Source organism: Pleurodeles waltl, chromosome 8 (assembly GCF_031143425.1).
Source record: "Pleurodeles waltl isolate 20211129_DDA chromosome 8, aPleWal1.hap1.20221129, whole genome shotgun sequence".
Classification (NCBI taxonomy): Eukaryota; Metazoa; Chordata; class Amphibia; order Caudata; family Salamandridae; genus Pleurodeles; species Pleurodeles waltl.
The window spans coordinates 1,181,948,443-1,181,974,184 of NC_090447.1; the positions used below are offsets into that span (position 1 = coordinate 1,181,948,443).

The 25,742-nt window shown below is 45.8% G+C and overlaps 1 protein-coding gene across 1 annotated transcript in view; it reads right to left on the reverse strand.

The window, feature by feature from the left end:
- Positions 1 to 25,742, reverse strand: part of DNAJC15 (DnaJ heat shock protein family (Hsp40) member C15) — a 158,271-nt gene that overhangs the window by 18,823 nt on the left and 113,706 nt on the right. The window lies entirely within an intron of this gene.

A 25,742-nucleotide genomic window follows, 5' to 3' on the forward strand; every position in this document is an offset into this window, starting at 1 on the left:
CCACGGAGGAAACTAAGACTGCCATAGAACAACTGCTAGTGGGAAGACCCAACAACAGGATGGTCTCCCAAGGGAGTTCCATGCGACTTATGTAGAGGAAGTGGTGCCAAAATTACTGAAAATGTATAAACACGCAGTGCACAGGGGGCGTTCTGCCTGCCTCTGTCAGTGAGGTGACGATAGCTATAGGAACTCATTAGACATTAGATCTTAATAGACATTTATCTCTGCTAAATATCGAGTGCAACATTTTAGAGAAACTCTTAGCAAACAGTGTTAAGACTTGCTAGGTATCGAATACAAACTGTGGTTTTGTCCCAGCAACCACTTGAATTTGCAAAGGCTGTTTATGCTTTTGGACAGGGCTCCTCTACATACCGGCAATCAGTGGTGGCCACTTTAAACATGGAAAAGGTCTTCAACTCTTTAGTGTGGCCATTTCTATTCTATGCACTGCAGAGGATGGGCTATGGTAACACTTTTATTAAATGTGTGTACCTGATAGAAGCAGCCGCAAAAGTCAAGGTTGGAAACCAGTGATAATTCAAAGAAGAATGTGTCAGGGATGCCCCTATCACCGTTGCTTTATGAAATGGAGATGGAACCCTTCGCTTGTCTTCTGTGACCGAGCGTGAAGGAAGACAGGGGAATAGTGTTGCCTGGTAGCGTCCACATGATGTCTGTTAGACCTGCCAGCCTTAAGGTGGTCTTCTCCCAAACATTTTGCCTTTGCCCTCAACTTTTTGTTGGAATTTGTTTTTATTGGCTTTGGGGCTGTGTGAACTTTACCACTGCTAACCAGTGGCAAAGTGTTTGTGCTCTTCCCTCTTAAACATGGTAAAATTGACTTACATCTGATTGGCATATTTAATTTACTTATAAGTCCCTTGTAGAGTGGTATGCATATACCCAGAGCTTATAACAAATAATGCTAGTGCACCTGTAGCACTTATTGTGTCACCCACTTACGTAGCCCCTTAAAACATGTCCCAGGGCTGCCACTGAAACCTGAATGCAGGTTTATACTGCTAATCTGACTTGTCAATATAAGCCCCTTGACAAGGCTTAAACTCCTCTTTTATTGCATATAAGTCATCCCTAAGGTAGGCCCTAGGTAGACCATAGGGCAGGGTGTGCTGTAATTATAAGGTTGGACCTGTACTTTTACAAGTCCTGGTCCTTGTAGTGAAAAACTCATACATTTGTTTTTCACTACTGTGAGGCCTACCTCTCCTATAGGATAATGTCTGGTTGCCTTATTACATTTAATAAGTGCTACTTTTTACTGGGAACAGGTAAGCATTTTAGGTTTGGTGTATAAATAATTGTAATTAAAAATCCTCTTTAATGGTAAAGCCAGGGTTTAAGTTACAATTCTGAAAATGCCACTTTGTAGTTGGCAGTTGGACTTTCTTTATTCCTCCCAGACAGCCACACAATTGAGCGATTAGGTGTGTCTGGATTGGCCTTTAACTGGCAAAATGGGAGGCAGAGCTGGGCACAGCCCCACTTGCAACTGTATAGGCTGTGCTAAGCCTTCACAGAAAGGACTTGGCCCCTCCATTGCTTATACAGCCAGCTCAAAGGCAGGGAAGGGAAGTCAGGAAACTTCAAGCACTTCAAATGGAAATCTCTAGAAACTTCTACTTCAAAAAATGCATCACGGTTTTAAATCAATAGCAGAGATACAGTATGTGAATTTGTACTTTGTAACTTTTAAAGAAAACTAGATTTAAAACACCAGGCAATCTGGGTAAGATTTAATTGTAAGTGTATTTATATAGCACTTACTACCCCTGAGGAGGCGTCAAAGTGCTTTTTGGCGAGTAGCACACTACTCTGGAACCCAAAAGGATTAGTGGTGTATCAATATATGGAAATATGAGTTAAATTGGGCGGTAGACATTTGAGTCTGCTAGCTGGATTGAATAGAATAATGGAGGGATAGAAGAGGAAAGAAACTGGAAAGTGCTGATTGAGAGATTATAGTAGTAAGATGTGGTTTGGGATGAGTAAAGGAGAGATGGAGGGAAAAGTCTGTAGAAAGGGATTAAGGGAGATCATAGTAGTAAAATGAGGTTTGGGATGAGTCAAAGGAGAAATATATGAGGGAGAATTTAGAAGAGTTGTTTGGGAGATCATGGTAATGAACTAACGTTTGGGAGAACCAGAAGGGATAGAAGACAGAAGAGCCTAGGGAATATTATTTTGGAGAACACTAGTAGTAGAATGAGATTTGAGATGAGTCAGAGAGTGTAGATAGAGGAAAGACTGAGATAGGTGTAGGGTGAGACAGAGTAGTACATTGGAGAGAGTGATTTTATTATTCTTGTACAGTAGGGCTAAAGTAATAAATATATAGATACATGATTACTTAGAAAAGAATGGAAAATGTCACTTACCCAGTGTACATCTGTTCATGGCATGAGACGCTGCAGATTCACATGCCTTGCACATACCGCCATCTAGTGTTGGGCTCGGAGTGTTACAAGTTGTTTTTCTTCGAAGAAGTCTTTTCGAGTCACGAGATCGAGGGACTCCTCCCCTTTCGGCTCCATTGCGCATGGGCGTCGACTCCATCTTAGATTGTTTTCCCCGCAGAGGGTGAGGTAGGAGTTGTGTATATAGTAATAGTGCCCATGCAATGGAGTAAGTATGTATGTACAAAATGTGACTAAAAGTGATATAACAATTTACAAATGTACAAGTTTAAGTTTCTTGGCAACTCAGAACGGCTACAGGCTCCCGGGGAGGTGGGAGGGCGCATGTAAATCTGCAGCGTCTCATGCCACGAACAGATGTACACTGGGTAAGTGCCATTTTCCGTTCGATGGCATGTGTAGCTGCAGATACACATGCTGTGCATAGACTAGTAAGCAGTTATCTCCCCAAAAGAGGTGGTTTAGCCTGTAGGAGTTGAAGTTGTTTGAAATAATGTTCTTAATACTGCTTGTCCTACTGTGGCTTGCTGTGTTGTTAACACAACCACGCAGTAATGCTTGGTAAATGTATGAGGCGTAGACCATGTGGCTGCCTTACATATTTCAGTCATTGGTGTAATAGGCAGTTGTCTTTTGGATTCCCTGTATGAGGTTTTTGGAAAGCAACAAACAATTGTTTTGTTTTGCGAATTTGTTTGGTTCTATCGATGTAGTACATTAGTGCCCTTTTGATGTCTAATGTATGTAATGCTCTTTCAGTTACAGAGTCTGGTTCTGGAAAGAACACTGGGAGTTCCACTGTTTGATTTAAGTGGATCGGTGATATGACCTTAGGTAAGAATTTAGGATTTGTGCGTAGAACTACTTTATGTTTGTGTATTTGTATAAAGGGTTCTTGTATAGTAAAGGCTTGTATCTCACTTACTCTTCTGAGAGATGTGATAGCAATTAGAAACGCTACTTTCCATGTTAAGTACTGTATTTCACATGAATGCGTGGGTTCAAATGGTGGACCCATGAGTCGTGTTAATACGATGTTGAGGTTCCACGAAGGAACTGGTGGTGTTCTTGGTGGAATAATCCTTTTCAGACCCTCCATAAATGCTTTTATAACTGGGATTCTGAATAATGAAGTTGAATGCGTAATTTGCAAATACGCAGAAATTGCGGTCAAATGTATTTTAATGGATGAAAAAGCTAACTTAGACTTTTGTAAGTGTAGTAGATAGCTTACAATGTTTTTCGCAGATGCGTGTAAAGGTTGAATGTGATTATTATGGCAGTAATAAACAAATTGTTTCCACTTATTTGCATAGCAATGTCTTGTGGTTGGTTTCCTAGCCTGTTTTATGATGTCCATGCATTCTTGTGTAAGGTCTAGATGTCCGAATTCTAAGATTTCAGGAGCCAAATTGCTAGTTTGAGCAATGCTGGATTCGGGCGTCTGATCTGTTGTTTGTATTGAGTTAACAGATCTGGTCTGTTTGGCAGTTTGATATGAGGTACTACTGATAGGTCTAGTAGTGTAGTGTACCATGGTTGTCGTGCCCAAGTTGGTGCTATCAATATTAGTTTGAGTTTGTTTTGACTCAATTTGTTTACTAGATACGGAAGGAGTGGGAGAGGGGGAAAAGCGTATGCAAATATCCCTGACCAACTCATCCATAACACATTGCTTGAGATTGAGCTTGTGGGTACCTGGATGCGAAGTTTTGGCATTTTGCGTTTTCTTTTGTGGCAAATAGGTCTATTTGCGGTGTGACCCACCTTTGGAAGTAAGTTAGTAGCATCTGGGGATGAATTTTCCATTCGTGGATCTGTTGGTGATCCCGAGAGAGATTGTCGGCTAACTGGTTTTGGATTCCTGGTATGAACTGCGCTATTAGGCGAATGTGGTTATGAATCGCCCAATGCCATATCTTTTGAGCTAAGAGACAATTGTGTTGAGTGTGTCCCTCCTGGTTTGTTCAGATAATACATTGTTGTCATGTTGTCTGTTTTGACAAGAATGTGTTTGTGGGTTATTAGCGGATGAAATGCTTTCAATGCTAGAAATACTGCTAGTAGTTCTAAGTGATTGATATGAAGTTGTCTCTGTTGAGTGTCCCATTGTCCCTGGATGCTGTGTTGGTTGAGGTGTGCTCCCCACCCTACCATGGAGGCATCTGTTGTGATCACGTATTGAGGCACTGGGTCTTGGAAAGGCCACCCTTGGTTTAAATTTATAGTATTCCACCATTGAAGCGAGGTGTGTGTTTGGCGGTCTATCAACACTAGATCTTGAAGTTGACCCTGTGCTTGTGACCATTGTGATGCTAGGCTCTGTTGTAAGGGCCGCATGTTTAGTCTTGCGTTTGGGACAATGGCTATGCATGAGGACATCATGCCTAGCAGTTTCATTACAAATTTTACCTGGAACCTTTGTTTTGGGTGCATGGTCTGTATTACGTTTTGGAATGCCTGTACCCTTTGTGGACTTGGAGTGGCAATCCCCTTTCTTGTGTTGATTGTTGCTCCCAGATACTGTTGTATTGGACACGGTTGTAGGTGTGATTTCTGGTAGTTGAGTGAGAACCCTAACTCGTGAAGGGTTTCTATAACATATTTTGTGTGTTGTGAGCACCGTTCTTGCGTATTGGTTTTGATTAACCAGTCATCTAGATATGGGAACACATGTATTTGCTGTCTTCTGAAATGAGCTGCCACTACGGCAAGGCATTTTGTAAAGACTCTTGGCGCTGTTGTTATTCCGAATGGCAACACTTTGAACTGGTAATGTACCTCTTGGATTACAAATCTTAAGTATTTTCTGTGTGAAGGATGTATGGGTATATGGAAATACGCATCCTTGAGGTCTAATGTTGTCATGTAGTCTTGTTGTTTGAGTAAGGGAATTACGTCCTGAAGTGTTACCATGTGAAAGTGATCTGATTTGATGTAAAGGTTTAGTGTTCTGAGATCTAAAATGGGTCTTAGAGTTTTGTCTTTTTTGGGTATGAGAAAGTACAGGGAGTAAACCCCTGTTCCTTTCTGATGATTTGGTACTAGTTCTATTGCATCCTTTTGCAACAATGCTTGGACCTCTAGTTGTAATAGATCCATGTGTTGTTTGGACATATTGTGTGTTTTCGGTGGGACATTTGGAGGGAATTCTAGGAATTCTATGCAATAACCATGTTGGATAATGGCTAGGACCCACATGTCTGTTGTTATCTCCTCCCATTTCCTGTAAAAATCTGTTAGTCTCCCCCCCACTGGTGTTGTGTTGGGGATTTGTGACACTGAAGTCACTGTTTATTTTGAGGGGTTTTGGGACCTTGGAACTTTCACCTAGTTTTAGGGAACTGTCCACCCCTGTATTGTCCACAAAAACTTCCCCTCTGAAACTGGCTCTGGTATGTGGGTCTTGTTTATGAGACTGAGGGTTCAGTGTGTTTTTTCCGAAATGTGCCTCCGCTCTGTGGGGAGTAGAGTGCGCCCATGGCTTTGGCCGTATCTGTGTCCTTTTTAAGTTTCTCGATAGCAATGTCCACTTCCGGCCCAAACAACTGCTGTCCGTTAAAAGGCATATTAAGCACCGCTTGTTGAATTTCCGGCTTGAATCCGGAGGTGCGCAGCCATGCGTGTCTCCGTATGGTGACCGCTGTATTTACAGTCCTTGCAGCTGTGTCTGCTGCATCCATTGCCGACCATATCTGGTTGTTAGAGATACTTTGGCCTTCTTCCACCACTTGTTGTGCCCTTTTTTGGAACTCTTTGGGTAGATGTTCTATGAAATGTTGCATTTCGTCCCAATGAGCTCCATCATATCTAGCCAGCAAGGCCTGTGAATTTGCAATGCGCCATTGGTTGGCTGCTTGTGCCGCAACCCTTTTCCCCTTTTCCCCGCTGCGTCGAACTTGCGACTTTCCTTGTCGGGTGGTGGTGCATCTCCCGAGGTGTGTGAGTTCGTCCTTTTGCGAGCTGTCCCTACTACCACTGAGTCCAGTGTCAATTGCTGCGTGATGTACACAGGGTCTGTAGGTGGAGGTTTGTACTTTTTCTCCACCCTTGGAGTGATGGCCCTGCCTTTCACAGGCTCTTGAAACACTTGCTTTGAGTGTTTCAGCATTCCCGGTAACATAGGGAGACTCTGGTACTGGCTATGTGTGGACGACAGAGTATTAAACAAAAAGTCATCATCAATTGGTTCTGCGTGCAGGGTGACATTATGAAACGCGGCTGCTCTTGACACCACCTGTGTGTAGGCAGTACTGTCCTCAGGTGGTGATGGTCTCGCTGGATAACAGTCGGGACTGTTATCTGATACTGGTGCATCATAAAGATCCCATGCGTCAGGATCATCTTGACTCATTCCTGTATGAGTTGGAGACTGCATCATTGGTGGATTGGCTACCGGTGATGGCTGTGGTGAGCGCTGTGGTGATGGTGGCGGAGTTATTTGTTTTGCAACCTTTGCTTGGGGTTGCTTGTCTTTCTCTTGGAAGGCAAGTTTCCTTTTAATTCTGATTGGAGGGAGAGTACTGATTTTTCCTGTCTCCTTCTGAATGTGGAGCCTTCTTTGAGTGTAATCTGGCTCCCCTGCCTCTAGCTCCTGTCCGAATCTGTGTCCTTGCATCTGTGAGGACAGGCCCTGTTCCTCGGTGTAGGAACTTGGTTTCGGCTCCGAGGCCGGATGTTTCGGTATCAAAACCTTTTCGACCATCTTTTTCGGCTCCGAAGACACTTTTTTGCCTTTCGGTGTTCAGATATCTCGGTGCCGACTTGTTTCGGTGCCGCTCTCTCGATGTCGAGATTGCTCTGACCCGGTGTCTCGGGGTCGTGTCTGTTCTGTGCCGGTATCTCGACCGGAGTCGGATGACTTCGACACATGTGTGCCCTTTTTCGGTGCGATGGCCGGTCACCTAATTTTCGGGTTAAGCCATGGCCTGTTGGCGGTGGTGTCCCCTGGGCTTTCATGAATTTTCCGTGAGTCTTGGGCAGGGGCGTCTTACTCACGGTTTTCGGCGTCTGTTCAGTTTCGACCTCGTCCGAGTCTGCGATGGAGAAGGTTTCTTCTTCCTCCAAGACTTGGTGTCCTGACGGCGCCGACGCCATTTGGAGTCTTCTTGCTCTCCGGTCTCTTAGCGTTTTCCTCGACCGAAACGCTCAACAGGCCTCGCAGGTATCCTCTTTGTGTTCAGGAGACAAACACAAATTACAGACCAGGTGCTGATCTGTGTAAGGATACTTGTTGTGGCATTCGGGGCAGAAGCGGAATGGGGTCCGTTCCATTAGCTTGGAAGACGCACGTGGTCGGGCCGGCCAGTCCCCGTCGGGGAATCGAAACCCCGAAGGGCCACCGGAGCTCTTCAAAATTCTGTGTCGATCTGCGTTAACTAACCCGATACCGAACGCAAACAATACTGTTGAATTTTCTGAGATTTAACTAACTTTCCGAACCGAAACACGGAGCGAAGAGGAACACGTCCGAACCCGATGGCGGAAAGAAAACAACCTAAGATGGAGTTGACGCCCATGCGCAATGGAGGCGAAAGGGGAGGAGTCCCTCGATCTCGTGACTCGAAAAGACTTCTTCAAAGAAAAAACAACTTGTAACACTCTGAGGCCAACACTAGATGGCGGGATGTGCACAGCATGTGTATCTGCAGCTACACATGCCATCGAACATATATATATATACAAATGTATTGAGATTTAAAATTGTATTGAATAAACACAGACTTAAGTGTTGAAGTATTTCAAGGTAATTTATTTGTGTATTTTATAACTCATTTTTTTCTTTTGCTTAGTATTGAAATGCTTGTAGATAAATAGTTAAGCTAGTATTTACCTATTGTGACAGATAAATAAAACAGAGACTCAAACATCTAATCAACCAACTTATATAGAAACTATGCAATGATTTATGAATATGTTAATACACCCCTCCTCCCCAGGGCACGGTCTTACAAATATGTTTCTGGGATGGGGCCTGTGCGGCTCCCCTCCCCTGGCTAATTTCAGCCCCGGGGACCACATCCCCTGGGGTCCACTACAATCCCATTCCCTTCCCCTGGGGCTTGGCCATGTCACCTGGGTACCCCCCAAGGCACCCAGTGAAAATGGTTGGGGACCACAGGATGAGTCACAGGAAAGTTGCTGCTAAACATGCAGCTCCCTAACTGAGAGAACAATTGGTTCCTCTGTTTCCCTGCACAAAAAAGAGGAAACAGCCACTTCCAGCAAGCAAAATCTGTTTGACAGCTCTCGCTTGCTGGGAGTGGAGTTGTGTTTGCTGTGACTTGGAGGTGGCTTTCACTGCTCCCACCAAGTGTCAGCCAACAGCTATGTCCCAGGGTGGGCACCCGTGGACATAGTATGAGCCGACCTGAGGGTGGCCGCCCCCAGGGCCATTATTGGCACCACAAGGGGGGGCTGCGCGGCCCTCCCTCCAACAATATTTGAAATTTGCCCCAGGGAGGTGGTGGTCCCCGGGGCCCGCAACGGTCTCCCTTTAACTTTTTTCAGCCCCAGGGAGGTGGCGGTCCCTGGGGCTGTGAGGGGAGGGGGCTGCACGCCCTCCCCCCGCATACTAATGAAATGAAGCCCCGGGGAGGTGGTGGTTCCTGGGGTATAAATAAGCCCAGAAGGCGGGCCCGTGCGCTGCCTCCTTTATTTTTTACATGCCGCTGGGACCTAGCTCACCTGGGGGCTTTAGTAAAACAAGTGCAGGAGACTGCGCTTGTCTTTTTAAAAAAACAATTTGCAGTGAATTTGCAATGGTGGCAGGACTTTGCAGAAATATATTTTTTTTAAGTGCTTTTTTGCCCTAAGGGGGTACCTCTACATCAGAGCTAAGGGGTTATGATGTCCATACCCTGGCCCCTTTTCTTTTTTTTCCCTTTTTTTCTGGGACTCGACTGAAGGAGAGTCCCAGGATGGCAGCCAACACTTCATGGTCAGCAGAAAGTCGGAACTTTGCATTTCCCTGCATAAGCTTGTTATTATTCCGAAGTTGTCAGGGAGGATCCGCAGACCTAGATCTACAAATTTGGATAGCCTTTAATTTTAACCTTCTGAACGGATTTACACCAAACAACAAGCTGTGTAATCTGCGTACTGCCTTTCTTCCATATTTGGTGTAATTCTGTCCAGCGGTTCGGGCTGTAGTCGTGTTCAAAACTCTTATTGGAATCAAGACCTGTAATATATTTTTTGTTAAGCAGGCCTGAAGAGTGTATATATATTTTAATATACTTTAAGAAAAAAACTGTTATTACAAATATTTGTACAAAAAAGACATGTCTTGATATGTACATATAAACAAATTATAAATGTTTACATATACAGGGATATGCTGTACATTGCTGTTTGAGTATGGTGGTTAGGTAGTAATGAGCCAACTCGTGAACAGTTGTCTGTGGAATTTATATTTGGGGGTAATGAATTCCATAGTTTGGATGCTTGAACAGAGAAAGATGTACCACCTATTGTATTTTTCTTGAATGGTGGGGTTTTGAGACAAGGTGGCAATCTTGAGTGGAGGTTCCTTTGCTGAATGTATTTGGTGATTTTATTCCTGATGAAAAGCGTTCCTGGTCCATGTATTGCTTTGTAGAAGATCCAAAGCAGCTTGAAGGTGGGTCTTCTGGCAACCAGTAAGCAATGTAGGGCCTTCAAGACAGGAGAGATGTGGGCTTGTGGATTTACCTGCAGGATTTGTCTGGCAGCAGAGTTTTGAATCCGTTGTAGTCTTGAGATAGCAGATAGCAGATAGAGATGATCCGTGGTGGAGGCCACTGGGGTAATCAAATTTAGACAGTACAAGAGAGATAATAGCCTGGACCTTGTGTGGCAATCCCAGGTGGGGGAAGGTTTTAATGGTGATGAAACTTGATCTTGTCAATTTTTCCACTTGGGCATTCATTGGTATCTTGGAGTCCATGGTAAGTTCAAGGTTTCTTACTTCCTTAGATACTTCAGGAGGTGGTCCCAGATCATCAGGCCAGATGCAGAGGGAGTCACAATTTTTCCAATCACCACATGTGAGTATACCCGTTTTGGAAGCATTAAGTTTGAGATGGCTCTATGTCATTGTTGGAAATGGCCCTTTTTGCAGGGTTATCCCCAAACTTGTCACCTTCTTCCTCCTAGATTTTCTGATTGTTTTTGCTGGTTTATTGTCTCTGCACACTTTACCACTGCAGATCAGTGCTAAGGTGCAGGTACTCCCTATGTAAATAGTATTAGTGATTGGTTTATCCATGATTGGCATATTTGATTTACTAACAAGTCCCTAGTAAAGTACACTATGTGTGCCCAGGGCCTGTAAATCAAATTCCACTAGCGGGCCAGCAGCAATGATTGTGCCACCCACATGATTAGCCCTGTAAACTTGTCTCAGACCTGCCACTGCAGTGTCTGTGAGTGCAGCCTTGCACTATCAATTCAACCTGGCAAGTGTACCCACTTGCCAGGCCCAAACCTTCCATTTTACTACATGCCCCTTGGACAGGATGCAGTGTATGTTAACGGTAGGATGTGTACTGATGTGTTTTACATGTCCTGACAGTGAAATACTGCCAAATTCGTTTTTCACAGTTGCAAGGCCTACCTCTCACATGGGAAACTGCCTTTAAATATTTTTTAAGTTCAGTTTCCCGTTGGGAGCAGATAGAGATGTGGAGTTTGAGGTCTCCAAACTCACAATTTAAAAATACACCTTTTGGTAAAGCTGGTTTTTAGATTTCCAGTTTGAAAATGTAACTTTTAGAAAGTGGGCATTTTCTTGCTTGAACCATTCTGTGCCTCTGCCTCCTTGTGTATTCCATGTCTGGGTCAGAATGACAGTTGGGCTCTTGTGAATTCCCTCTAGACAGTGACACAAAGGGAGCTGGGGTATAGCCTGCATATCCTGATGAGTCTCCTGGGCTAGAGAGTGGGGAGGGAGGAGCGGACACTTACACCTGAAAGAGCTGTGCCTATCCTCACACAATGCAGTCTCCAACCCCGTGTATGTGTCTGGGGCCAGCCATGGGCAAGGCAGGATCTTATGAACAACAGAGACTTTCCTTTGAATTTTGCCTACAAAGGCAGAAAGGGGTATAAGTAATGGACCCACAACCCCAGACTTGTAGAACACTTCAGGATCAGGAGGAACCTCTGTCAAGGAGAAGAGCTGAAGAGCTGGAGGAGGAGTACTGCCTCTTTGATGTGTGGGCTTTGTCGAGTTGCCCTGCAGCTGCTGCTTCTGCCTTCGAGAAGGCAAAACTTGACTCTGCTGTGTATCTTGCTTGTGAAGTTTCTAAAAGGACTTGAAGTAGAGCTTGCCTTCTGTGGGAAGTCTCAGGGATATCAAAGACTTAAGATTCATCTGCCTACAGCACTGGGAACTGTGTGTTTTGTGCTGCAACAGAAGAAAAACCACCACGACGCCAACAATGACACCGCTGTCCGCACCGTGACCTGATACCGCCGCAAGGAGCCGTGCCCCACATCGCACCGCAACCCTGGACTCACCACGCCGCTCTTGATGCCATCCCCGAACCGCTGCTTGCACTGTGACCTGTGGGCTCTGCACTCCGCATCGCCTTGCTCAGACCGCAGCCTTGGCATCCCCGATGACATCGCTCTACGCCGACACCGCCGTCACAGCCTGAACCATGGCCTGAAGGGACCACTCGTGAGGTACACAATGCACTGTCTCATCCTGCACCACAGCCCCGGTCCACCGACGCCAGTAACATCAACTCCAGCATCGTCAACAGATGCCCCTGGCTGCACTGTGACTTGTGGGGACCGTACGGAACCTGCCCCACTGCCTTGAGCCTTCCAACAACAGCACTGCAGCAGCAACAATGCCACTGCCTTAACCGTGACCTGGAGACACCGCACGTCACACTGCCCCACTTCACACCGCAGCCCTGGAGTCACTGACACCACAGGATGCCGTCACTGAGCTGCTGCCTGCACCATGACCTGTGGGTACTGAACGTTGCATCATCCCGCTTCATATCACAGCCCGATACCATCAACACCAGCGCTCCTGACTTCGTCATCAGCCCGGAGTTCGATCTACAAAGCGTGTGCCTTCAAGGGCCCGACGACCCCCTCACCGACCTCCAGAACCGATGCCTGCGACTCTGCACTCCGGATCCTATCGCGAGTATCACAATGCCCTGCTTTTCCAAGGTACTGTTTGCTGGTCTTCCCAACACCACAGCTGGCCCGCGACGCAACGCCCGGCCTGAACTGTTGGATTTGTTATTCACGACGCCGTGATAGCCCTAGACGGAGCTAACGACTTCAAGGAACTGCATTTTTAAGTAATTCTTGCAAAATTCATAACTTTATTATTGTATGTTGGATTTTTCTTGTTTTGGTCTTGTTTTACAGAGATAAATATTGGCTGTTTTTCTAAAACTGGTGTGGTGTCCTTTTGTAGTGTTTTCACTGTATTACTGTGTGTTATTTGAAAATGCTTTACAAGTTGCTTCTGAGATAAGCCTGACTGCTTGAGCCAAGATACCAAGGGGTTAAACTGGGGTTATCTGAGCTGGGTTTCTCGCTTATCCTGACTAAGGTGCAAGCAACTGCATTCTAGAGACCACATTTCTAACACTGGTTGTCAGCGGTGAGGATAGGACTTGCATTTGCACTTGACCTACAGTGATTAGTGTACACTACTACCATATCGACGACCACTACGTACCACATACAGGTTTTTGGTTTGGGATTTTTCCTTTGATCTATTTTTGGTCTTGAGTTCACATTGACCTTCCTACTACATCATGTCTCAGTCAAGAGCATCATCAGTTACATCCCTGGATTTGGTTTTTGAGTATAGGTTGGAAACCTACACCGTGAAGGAACTGAAGTCAGTTTGCAAAAGCCTCGAAGTCCAAGTTAGAGGCCTCAACAAGAAGGAGGAGCTACAAAAGGTGCTGAGGGCCTGGGTAGCGGACAGAAATGCCAGTGGTATTCTGAGGATCCATCTGGGGAGATCGTGGAGCCAAATTTAAGGGAAGATGTGCTGAGGATGCAGGAGCTGCTAGAGGGGAGGTGCCCCCTGGGCCAGGCAGCAGTAGTTTTCCAAGAGTCTAGGAGACATCAGATAGAGTTGGAGAGGTTAAAAATAGGGGACCAAAGGGGGAAGAGAGCCATATAGGAAAGGAAGATGCTTTTAGAGCATGAGCTCAGAGAAAAGGAGCTGGATCAGAGGAGTAGACCCAGCAGCGATGATGGCAGCAATATCTCAGTGCACTCAGAGAGCATAGTACACAGTCCCAATAATGTAGGAAGGGAGTACCACAAGGGAGATGATATCCAGAGGTGGTTTCAGGGATATGAGGCACCCATCCACATGAATGGTGTCCCTGAGAAGAATTGGAGAGCAGGATTGTTAAACCACTTCACAGAGGAGGGGAGGGACACTTTGTTAGCTTTGGGTAAGGGGTACAACCTAACCTATTCGGACATGAAGGAGGCCCTCCTCACCAGGTATGGGCTCACTCCTGATAAGTAGAGGGATCAGTTTAGAGGGATGAAGAAAACGGATTCACTGACATGGTTAGAATGCGTGGATTCTTGTTGCAGGGCAGTGGATGGTTGGGTGAAGGTCAGTAATGTCACAGATTTTCAGAGGGTGTACAATTTAATTGCACTGGAGCACTTGTCTAGTCCATGTTTTGCAAATCTGCACCAGCACCTGACTGATAGTAAGCTGATTGACCCCAGGAGGCTTGCTATGGAGGCGGACCATTGGGCGAGTACCAGGGTCCACAAGAAGGTGTATGGTGGAGACTTTGCCAAAGGTGGGCAGGGTCACCAACAGAAGAAGGTGGGGGAGATCAAGGGAGACACAGACAGGTCACAGGATAAGGGGGAGAAAAAGAGTCCCATGTCCCTTCTGACAGGAAGGAGGGTGGTTCTGGTGGACGGAGGCCCACGGCACCCTATTTGCAACCCCAAAGCTTTGAGTGTTCCCGGTTAGGACACAAGCAAGAGGACTCTGCCTACCCTAAGAAACTTCCCTGCTGGTGTCCCCCCCCCCACAGCGGTGGCCAATGTGTCCTTAGGTGGAGGTAGTCCCTAGGGGCAGGTCATAGACCTTGCCATGATATCCCTTGGTAGTTGGGAGGTGGACTCAGAGGGTGAGTGGATGATCCCTGAGGGTGGGAGTTATCACTTCCACCAGGAAACAGTGAATGGGGTCCCAGTCACTGCTCTGAGGGACAGTGGGGCTAGCCATACCATGATGGTGGAAAGGCTTGTCTCCCCAGAACAGTCCACCAGCCAGGTGTGTAGGGTGACACCAGCCCATGGGCCGGACTTCTTCCGCCCTATGGCCCTGTATCTCTAGAGTGGGGTGGAGAGGTGACCCAGAGGAGGGTCATAGTTAGTCCCCAGATGCCCACAGGCTGCCTTCTGGGAAATGAGTTGCCCCAGGTGACAGGGGAACTGGGAAGGGAGGCCCTCAGAGGCGTCCTCACAGTTGAGTTGCCTGTGGGTACCACTCCAAGACGGAAGGTACAGGGCCCCAGCAACAGAGACAGGAGGAGGGAGAGCCCACCCCTTTCCTCTGCTCATCCTGAGGGAACAGACCCTCAGTTGAGTAACTAGACTCAGGATACCACCCCAGGACTGGTTGGAGGTCAAGTGGAAGAAGGGTGCATGTCACCTATGGTTTCTGCCCCGCATTTTTCGAAACCAGAGAGGCTAGAGACCCTAGGATGGCCTGTGGCCTGGATCTTGACACTGACAGCTGTCAGTGGCCTCTGTTGGTCGTCGTCCTTATGGTCAGAGTTTTCCCTGGGGTTGGGACTGAAGTCAGACCCAATGGATAGAAATGGTCCCATCTCATTGTTGGCCATGGTGGTAATGTCTGACTACTGGGATGCATATGTGAGCAAGGTAAGGTTAGATGCTGCACAGGTGAAGTCCTCAGATGAGGAGAAGGGTTCCCCTTGGGTTAGTTCAGTAGGCCCTGAGAGTGTTGACCGAGGGATCCACCTGGGGTCAGAGAGGTGTAGAACTGGCAAGAGTCCCGACAGTAGTGGATCATTGTCCAAGTCCTATCGCCCTCAGCAGGGAAATCTAGTAAGGAATTGATTGGGCTACCCTGGCTTTAGGCTGGAGGGTGGGTTGTGTTGGAAATGGCACTTTTTGCAGGGTTATGCCCAAAACCTTTTGCCTTATTTCTCCTATTTTTCGGATTTGCATTTGCTGGTTTATTGTCTCTGCGCACTTTACCACTGCAGATCAGAGCTAAAGTGCAAGTGCTCCTTAAGTAAATTGTATTGGTGATTGGTTTATCCATGATTGGCATATTTGATTTAATACCAAGTCCCTAGTAAAGTGCACTATGTGTGCCCAGGGCCTGTATATCAAATGTTATTAGTGGGCCTGCAGCACTGATCGTGCCACCCACATGAGTAGCCCTGTAAACATGCAGTGTCTGTGTGTGCAGTCTTGCACTGCCAATTCAACCTGGCAAGTGTACCCATTTGCCAGGCCCAAACCTTCCCTTTTACTATATGTAAGGCACCCCTAAGGTAGGCCCTAGGTAGCCCCATGGGCAGGATGCAGTGTATGTTAAAGGTAGGGCATGTACTGTCCTGAGAGTGAAATACTACTGAATTTGGTTTTCACTGTTGCAAGGCCTATCTCTCTCATAGGTTAACATGGGGACTGCCTTTAAATATCTTTTAAGTGCAGTTTCCCATTGGGGACAGATAGAGCTGTAGAGTTTGGGGTCTCTGAACTCACAATTTAAACATACACCTTTTGGTAAAGCTGGTTTTTAGGTTGTCAGTTAAAAAATGCCACTTTTAGAAAGTGGGTATTTTCTTGCTTGAACCATTCTGTGCCTCTGACCGACCCAGACGTGGAATACACAAGCAGACTGACAGTTAGGCTCTTGTGAATTCCCTCTAGACAGTGACACAAAAGGGATCTGGGGCAATGCCTACTTCAAAGGCAGAAAGGGGTATAGGTAGTGGGCCAAAACACCAGACTTTCAGAACACTTCTGGATCAAGAGTAACCTCTGCTAAGGAGAAGAGCTGGAGGATGAGTACTGCCCCTTTGCTGTGTGTGCTTTGCTGGATTGGCCTGCAGTGCTGGAGGAGGAGTACTGCCACTTTGCTGTGTGTGCTTTGCTGGGTTGGCCTGCAGTTGCTGCTTCTGTCTTAAATAGGGCAAGGACTGGACTTTGCTGTGTATCCGGCTAGTGAAGTTTCTCCAAAGGCTTGAAGTAGAGCTTGCATCCTGTTGGAAGTCTCAGGGATATTGAAGATTTCAGATTCATCTGCCTACAGCACAGGGAACTGTGTTTTGTGCTGCAACAGAAGAAAAGCCACCACAATGCTGTCAACGACGCTGCTGTCTGCACTGTGACCCGACGCCATCGCACGGAGCCGTGCCCCACATCGCACCGCAACCCTGGTCTCACCGCACCGCCTCCTGATGACATCCCCGAACCGCCGCTTGCACTGTGAACTGTGGGCCCGCATTTCGCATTGCCTTGCTCATACCGCAGCCATAGCATTCCCGATGACACCGCTCTACGCTGACACCACCGCCTAAGCCATGGCCTGAAGGGACCACTCGTGAGGTACACAACGCACCATCCCATCCTGCACTGCAGCCCCGGTACACCGACGCCAGCACCATCGACTCCAGCATCATCAACAAACGCCGCTGTCTGCACCGTGACCCGTGGTTGATGCACGGAACCTGCCCCTCTGCCTTGGGCCTGCTGATGACAGCGCTTCAGCAGCAGCAATGCTACTACCTGCATCGTGACCTGGGGACACCGCAAGCTGCACCGTCCTGCTTCACACTGCAGCCCTGGTCTCACTGATGCCGCAGGACGCCGTTACCGAGCCGCTGCCTGCACCGTGACCTTTGGGTACCACACTTCCTATTGTCCTGCTTCGCACCACAGCCCAGACGCCGCCAACGCCAGCGCTGCGGACTTCGTCATCAGCCCAGAGTTCAATCTGCAACGCGTGTCACTTCAAGGACTGGACGACCCCCGCACTGACCTCCGGAACCGACACCTGCCATGCCGCACTCCGGATCTCATCGCTAGGATCATGACGCCCTGCATTTCCAAGGTAATGTTTGCTAGTCTTCCCGGCACCATAGCTGGCCTGCGATGCCACGGCCATCCTGAACTGTTGGATTTGTTGTTCACGAAGCCGTGATAGCCCCAGATGGACTTATCGACTTCAAGTAAATGTATTTTTAAGTAAATCTTGCAAAATTTATAACTTTATTATTTTAGGTTGGATTTTTCTTGTTTTTGGTCTTGATTTACACAGATAAATATTGGCTATTTTTCTAAATACCCGTGTGGTGTCCTTTTGTAGTTTTTCCATTGTATTACTGTGTGTTATGTGCAAATACTTTACACATTGCTTCTGCAATAAGCCTGACTGCTTGTGCCAAGATACTCAGGGGTGAGCAGGGGCTATTTGAGCTGGGTATCTCTCTTATCCTGACTAGAGTGAGGGTTCCTACTTGGACAGGTTGCAAACTGACTGCATACTAGAGACCACATTTTTAACAGGCATCCACTGATCAATGGCTCTGAGGCAACTGAAGATTTTTGAATTTTCAGTGTCTTTGTGGCTTTACAGTTTAAGGAGTATGTGTATGTCATCAGTATGGTTGTAGCACGTGAGCTGAAATTCATTGATCATTGCTGCTAATGACTTCATGTAGATGTTGAAAAGCATGGGTGAGATGATTGAGCCTTAAGGGACCTCTGCTTTTGTGAGGTACGCTTTGGATGAGAAAGGGGGAGTATGGATGATGTTTTTCTGTTTTGAAGGTAGGATATGATCCAGTCAAGAGCAGTCTCCTGTATGCCAGCTTAACATAATAGGAGCACATTCCTTTTTAATTCTAAATGTAATTAACATAGCCCAAGGTAGTCCAGACTTGTTTGCTACATTCTGCGATACTTTTAAAATGGGATGAAGAAGAAAGTATTACATTAACAGATGTGACTCAGGGTCAAACACTGACATCTTTACACCAAATCCAATGCTAATTTGGTCTATACAAACATGATTTCTTTAAATACTTAAAAATTGGACACCTTCTCTGGGAAGAAGAAACACTGACCTTCCCTTCACAACAGTGCTGCTTTTAAGTCCAATTTTCAACTTCACCACTGCATCAATTTCAGGTTTCTATATTTGTCATGGGAAAGCTAAGCCAGGTGACTTGATGCACTGGGCCAATAAATGCTCTACAGGGTCTTCAGAGGTCATGGATGAGAATCAAACTTCATCTACATTACTGAAATACCTTAATATTATCACTTCAATGAGATCTTGACTGATGTTTAACTTCTTTCACACTTTCGAAGTGGCATAGTAAAATTAAACTAGGCGTGTGCATAATTTTAAGTACAATTAAGTAATCAGAGTAATTCTGTTAATTGTGTGTTAATCTCTTGACGCAAAATTACCTAAAAATACTCGATTACACCCATGGGCATAATTATTTATTTTTATTTATTTAAAATACTTATAAAGTGCACTATCACCAAATAATATCATGGCGTGATCAGCCTCTCTGGGACAAGCATTGGGTGCATAGAAGTTAAGAAAAATACAGAAAGTTAATGAGGAAAGAGCAGCTTTAAAAGCTTTTCTAAAATGTAGATTAGTTGAGAATCGGAGGGAAGCAGGAAGCTTATTCCAAAGCTGAGCTGCTCCCACTTTAAAAGAATGCCCACCCTGTCCTATCTTCCTGAATTTGGCAATCCAGATATGCTTGGCAGATGAGGAAAGGAGTTAGCTCCCTGGAGAGTATCTTGGAAGTCTGGTTTATAGGAGGTTGGGCCCAGACCCTGAAGTGCTTTAAAAACTATACACAAGGATTTGAAGGCTAATTTCTGTTTAACTGGTAACCAGTGAAGCTCCTTCAATGCAACCAATACCGATAATCTTCTAGGCCTATTCATAGTCAGTTTAGCCGTAGAAGCTTGGACTCTATATAGTCTGCCTATCAGGAAGTCTGGAGCTCCTAAAAGAGGAGTGTTGCAATATTCTAACATAATCAGGATCACGGTGCGCACAATAAGGGTTTTAGCAGTAGCTGGAAGCATGGAAGGAGTTTTCACAAACCCCGGATAAATTAGAAGCATAACCCCTCTAATTTGTGGACGTGACATTCCAGAGACAGTTTTTTATTGAATATATCTTATTGAAATGTATATTATTGAAAGTTACGGATGAAATCAGAAGGTAGTGGCTCATCCTTGGGCAACAATGGCCAAAAGATGGCGGAAGACTCAAAGGAATTTTGTTAACGGAGAAACACAGAAACTCAGATTTGCCCCCATTGAATGTAAATGTCATTCATACAGTTGTGGTGGTTGCTACCAGTGACAGAATCAGCTGAGTGTCATCAGCATAATTGACCATTCTTATGGGTTTTGATAAGGGTCACTAGTGGCCTCATAATATGTTAAACAGAATTGAACTAAGAGCTGACCCCGAAGGACTCCATGTTTAACTTCCCTAAAAGCAGAGCGGAAGAGAGGAAGAGCAACAGGCTGGCACCCCTCCAACAGATAGGGTCGCATCCAGTTCAGTACTGTTTCACCTACTCCGACTGAGGTGAATCTGTCCAGAAGTATTTTATGGCATGTTGAAAGCACCTGATAAATCAAGAAATATTAAGATCACTGACTGGCCACTATCGGCTAGCATCCAAAGCTCATCCATGGCAACAAGTAGGGCCAACTCAGTTTCATACCCTGGTCTGAACCCAAACTTCTCTTTCTCTAGCAAGGTGTGATGTTCCAGCTAATGGGACAGTGTTTTGCTAACATAGCGTTCCAATATTTTTACCTGAAAGGGTAGCAGTGAAACTGCCCTGTAGTTACTAAGCACCGATGGGTCCAAATAGGATTATTTGAAGATGAGGTTCACAATGATTTTTTTTCCCAAGTCTCTGGTACTGTGCCGAAATCCACAAGACTAGTTACAAATCTGCTGTACCAGCGGAAAAGACTCATCTGCCATGTGTGCAGCAGAGGATTAAGTGAGCCGGAGGACACTGAGACATTAAGAAACAACATCACACCCAGACAGGAGCTGTGCGAAAACCTCTCCCACTTCTTCCACGACAAGATCGCAACCATATACAGAAACTCCAAACCACAACCACACCTATTGACTTCCTCGATAGATACGCCACCACAGTAACAGATATGAACCACACTGACCACCTGGAACATCCTCTCCACCATGAAATCCATCCACTCGTGAGCGCCCACAGATCCATGCCCGCAACACATCTTTAACCTTAGAAACCAAAGGAACGGCCAGGAACTCACCGGTCAAAACCTCTATCACCACAGCAACACTTCCTGACATCTGGAAACACGCCAAAGTCAGACGACTACTCAAAAAGCCCTCTGCAGGCCCTAGCAAACCCAACAACTACCGGACAATCTCCCCGCTCCCTTTCCCAGCAAAGGTATTGGAAAAGATCATCAACAAGCAATTCATGAAATACCTGGAGCAGAACCAGCTACTCTAGGCCTCCCAATCCGGCTTCCGCAGCAATCACAGCACCGAAACTGCCCTGATCGCAGCCACCGACTACATCCAAATCCTCGGCAGAGGAGAAAAAGCAGCTTTGATCCTCCTCAACCTTTCGGCAGCCTTCGACATCGTATCCCATCACATGCTGATTAAAAGACTCCAGCACATCGGCATCCTGTGGGACGCGCTCAGATAAATCACCTCCTTTCTCACCAGAAGAAGCCAGAGGATCCACCTTTCACCTCTGAATCCAAGGAGATCACCTGTGGTGTCGCCCAGGGCTCAGCCCCACGTTCTTCAACGCATATATGACCCCGCTGGCCAACGTCGTCAGATCCCATGGTCTCAACATAATTTGCTACGCAGATGACACCCAACTCATCCTCTCACTCACTGATGACCCCTCCATCACCAAAACCAGCTTCCACAGATGCATGACAAGCGTCACTGACTGGATGAAGAACAACTGCCTGCAGCTGAACACAGACAAGACAAAAATATTGATCTTTGGCAATTGCAGCAACACATGAATGACTCTTGGTGGCCATCAGACCTAGGAACCACACCCACTCCCTCTGACCATGCTAGAAACCTCGGAATCATTGACAACACGCTCACCATGAAATCACAGATCAAAGCCGTCTTCTCCATCTGCTTCCTCATTTTGCGCATGCTATGCAAGATCTCAAAGTGGCTACCCCTACACATGAGACGCATCGTGACACAGGCCCTCATCACCAGCTGACATGACTACAGCAATGCCCTCTATGTAGGAATTACCGCAGACCTCCTACAGAGACTTCAGACCATTCAGAATGCTGCAGCCAGACTCATCCTTGGTCTTCCCTGATGAACCCACATCACAGCCCACCTGACGCAACTCCACTGGCTCTCTAAATAGAAGAGATACTAATTTAAGCTGCTCACCCATGCTCACAAGGCTATACACAACCAAGGTTCTGCGTACATTAACCAGTGCCTGAACTCCCACCTACTGTCAAGAAGATTATGCTCTGCCTCCCTTTCACTTGCCCAAACTCCCTGCATCTACCAAAGCAGAATTATAGGACGCTCCTTCTCTCACATCACAGCAAAAACCTGGAACAGCCTCCCCACCCAACTCCAGCCCATCACCTTACTTCTGGAATGGCCCTCAAGACCTGGCTGTTCGAATAAGCCTCTGGGACCTGCAAGCGCAGGATAATCTATGCCTGAATACCCTATTGGGTGATCAGCCGTGCTTTATAAATCCTGATTGATTGATTTGGTTAAGGATTGAAAACAGTCTTCTGAGATAGGTTTGAAGTTATCAAACCTGCACCTGGAATTATAGATTCAGATATGATACAGGGAGGGTGGAAGCGGGACTCGGTGATTAGACTACCTTTAGAGTGTGGAGCAGCTGAAGGAGAGCCCTTCAACTGAGGGGAGTCCCTGATGTGGTCCAGAATGCTACCAATATCTTCCTCAAAAAAACTGGGCAAGGTTATCTAATAGCACGTGAGATGGTGTGGTGCCCCTTTTCACACATTCAGGGTCAAAAACCTTTTTGGTATTATTAGGGACAGCGAGGATGGCAGTGGCATAATAGTCAGCTTTTGTTTTACTGATCTCTCTTGTATTCGTTCAGAGAGGACCTTAGCTGTATTTTGTCCTCCCCATTTTAGGAGCTTCACCATTTTCTCTTGAGTTGCCTGCAAGCTAGTTTCAGCCTCTTTGGAGAGTAACTATATCAGGAAGCAAAGGCTCAACTGGGCATTTTCAAAACTTGCACCGGGATTTTGGTATCGAGGAATTCAAGGATTTTTCCGACTATGATTTTAGTACTTTTCTTCTACCAACTTAATTTGGTCAAAGGTAGTAGACAGGCTAGACAACCCACTGCGGAAGGTCACTCCAAGTTTATGCCATACCCTACCAATGTGCAGAATAACTGCTGCAGTTTTGGCGGTAATGAGTTCCCTGACAAGGAGATGGAAAGTTATTAAATCATGATCCGACCAGCATACAGAGAGAATGTCTTTGATAGTAACTTACCCCTCTGGAGCAAAAATAAGGTCTTAAGTATGGCCACTAGAAAGAGTGGAGCCGGACACCAACTGACATAGCCGCACAGGATACCACAGGAGCTACATAATTAATATTGATGGGGGAGAGGAGGAATCCCCTTCAGCCCACATATTAAAGTCCCCTAGAACAAGTTGGAATGGGCAAGGTCCATATTATCAAAGGTTGCAAGTGGGAGGCCGGGGGGTCGATAGCAGAAGTTTGCCAACACTAATTAGCCTTTTTCAGACTTCAGGGCGAAACCTATCAAATTCAAGACTGGTAAATGCATCAAGAGTTAAAGACCCGAAGTTCCAACTGTCCTTGAAAATAATTCCTACTCTCCCACCTCTCTCAGTGGTGTGCGGCTTAGGGAGGATAAAATATCCCGGGGTACAAGTCAGACCTAGATCAATAATGGAGTCATGTTTGGTCCAGGTTTTTGTAATAAATGGTATATCCCAGTTTTCCCTCACTAACATCAAATGAATTTCTGTTGAGTGCTTGACTAAGGACCTCGCATTGAGCAGACCACATAGAACCCGGCACTGTAGTGGAGTCGGATAAAATGATCTTCTCATTAGGGTGACCTGGAGTCACGGTGTAACTATTAGCCCGCTTTCTGGTGTGACTCAGTCTGCCATTATGGGACCTTGAAGGTTTGCCGTAGCGACAAGCTACATGGCTGGGGCTCTGCGGAGTCAGTGCACGGACGGGAGCATACGGGCTTGCCTGTTACGTGTCTTTGGCACGCCATTGGCACTGTCGCACCTGCACCTGGGTTGAATACTCTCCTCCCCAAGAGTAAGGAAGACTAGACCAGCAACAAAGATGGTGGCTGCTTATAAAGTCTTGCTCTTACAGACGTGTGTAAGGTGCCAATAGTAAAAATAAAATGCAGACAATCGAAATCTAGCAGCTAACTATGAGTTATTAGGTACAAAAATTCCTACCACAATAGCAAAGGAACATTTAAATTAAGGGCGAGCGACTGCTGTCTACTGCGGTTCATGTTCAGTTGCATTTAGCACTATTTTCGTAGCACAAAATGCCTACTCGGTCCATTTTAGATGCGAGGGTACATTTTGCATTATGAAAATAACTCTAAATGCTGAGTTACGCGCCTCACGCAATTCTGGGTAATCTTGCGTAATGTCACTGTAATTTTCCATACCTTCACTACAGTAAATTACGCCAGTCCCTAAATTAAACCATGTCTCCAGTGACTACTACGGAAGCAGTTTCAATTAAATTAATAGGTCTGTAAATTTCCTGAAACTAGAGTAGTTTTGGATCACGATATACTAGAAATTAAGTTAAAGACATTTGGTACAAGATAAGCCTCCATTCATGTGCTATTTTATTCTGCTAATATAACGATGACATTATTTTGTACGCCATGTTTATTGCACGTCTATTATTAAAACATTGAAAAAATGCACAGCCAAACTATTCCTGAAGGGTAAAGAGAATTTAATGAAGTTTTTGAAATAGAACACCAAGCTGCTATTGCTCGAGGTACTCTAACTAAATTATGTCCTAGCAGGAACTACATGATTAACGACTTAAATTTGCAGTAAGATCCTTCCCTCTTTTTTATTTCTTCCCTTCCTTGTCTTTCCTATCAGGAACGTAATGATTCCGACCCCCACGCTTTAACAGCTATAGCGGGAGTGGGTTTTTTATGAGCCTCGTCTGATACTTGGCAGACAATAGATCAGAATTAACTAAAAGGAAGAAAGAAAGGTGGGATGCTGGAAAAGGGAGAGAAAGAAGGACGGTGGGTGTGTGAGGTTGAAAGGATGGATGAATTAGAGGATGGATAAGTGGGTAAAAGGATGGATGTGTGAGAGGATGGATTGACGTGTGGGTGAAAGGATTGATGAATGGGTGAAAGGATGGGTGGATGAAGAGGTATGGGTGAGAAGATGGGTTGCTGGATGAGTCGGTGAAATGATGTGTAAATGGGTGGGTGAAAGGATGGCAGAGTAAATGGAAATCTGAGAGGATGGATGGGGGCGGGAGTATGACAGAGTAAATGGAAATCTGAAAGGAAGAATGGATGGGTGGGTGAAAGGGTGGCAGAGTAAATGGAAACCTGAGTGGAAGTGGATAGGTGGATGGCATAGTAACTGCAAATCAGAGAGGGTGAATCGATGGATTAGCATATGCAAATCCGAGAGAATGGATGGATTAGTAAATGTAATTCTGAGAGGATGCATGGCAAATTAAATGAAAATCCAAGAGGATGGATAGATAATGGTTGGACAAATTAGATTATATAAAAGGAACAACTGATGGCTGAAAGGCTTTCTTGGACGGCTAAGTGACATGATGGATGGATGGATGGATGCATGCACAGATACTGGATGTGTGACCACATAGCTAGATGGATGGAATGGCCAACGAGTGGGTGAAAGGGGGAAACGCTGAATGAATGAATGATGGATGAAAGAATTAATTGACAGAATGTAAAGGTGAAATAGTGGATCTGAGCAGGTAGATGAAGGGTGAAAGGAAGATAGATATATGCTTGGACAGAAGTGATGGGGAGTTCTTCTGGGGAGGTTGGGGCTCACTTGCGTTGCATGCTTGGTGCCGTTGAACCACGTGTCTTTTTTGGTAATTTTCTTACTACTCCCTTGTTTCCTATTGATGCACTTTGAAAGTAAATGTTTTTAAAATGTTTTTATTCTTGTTTT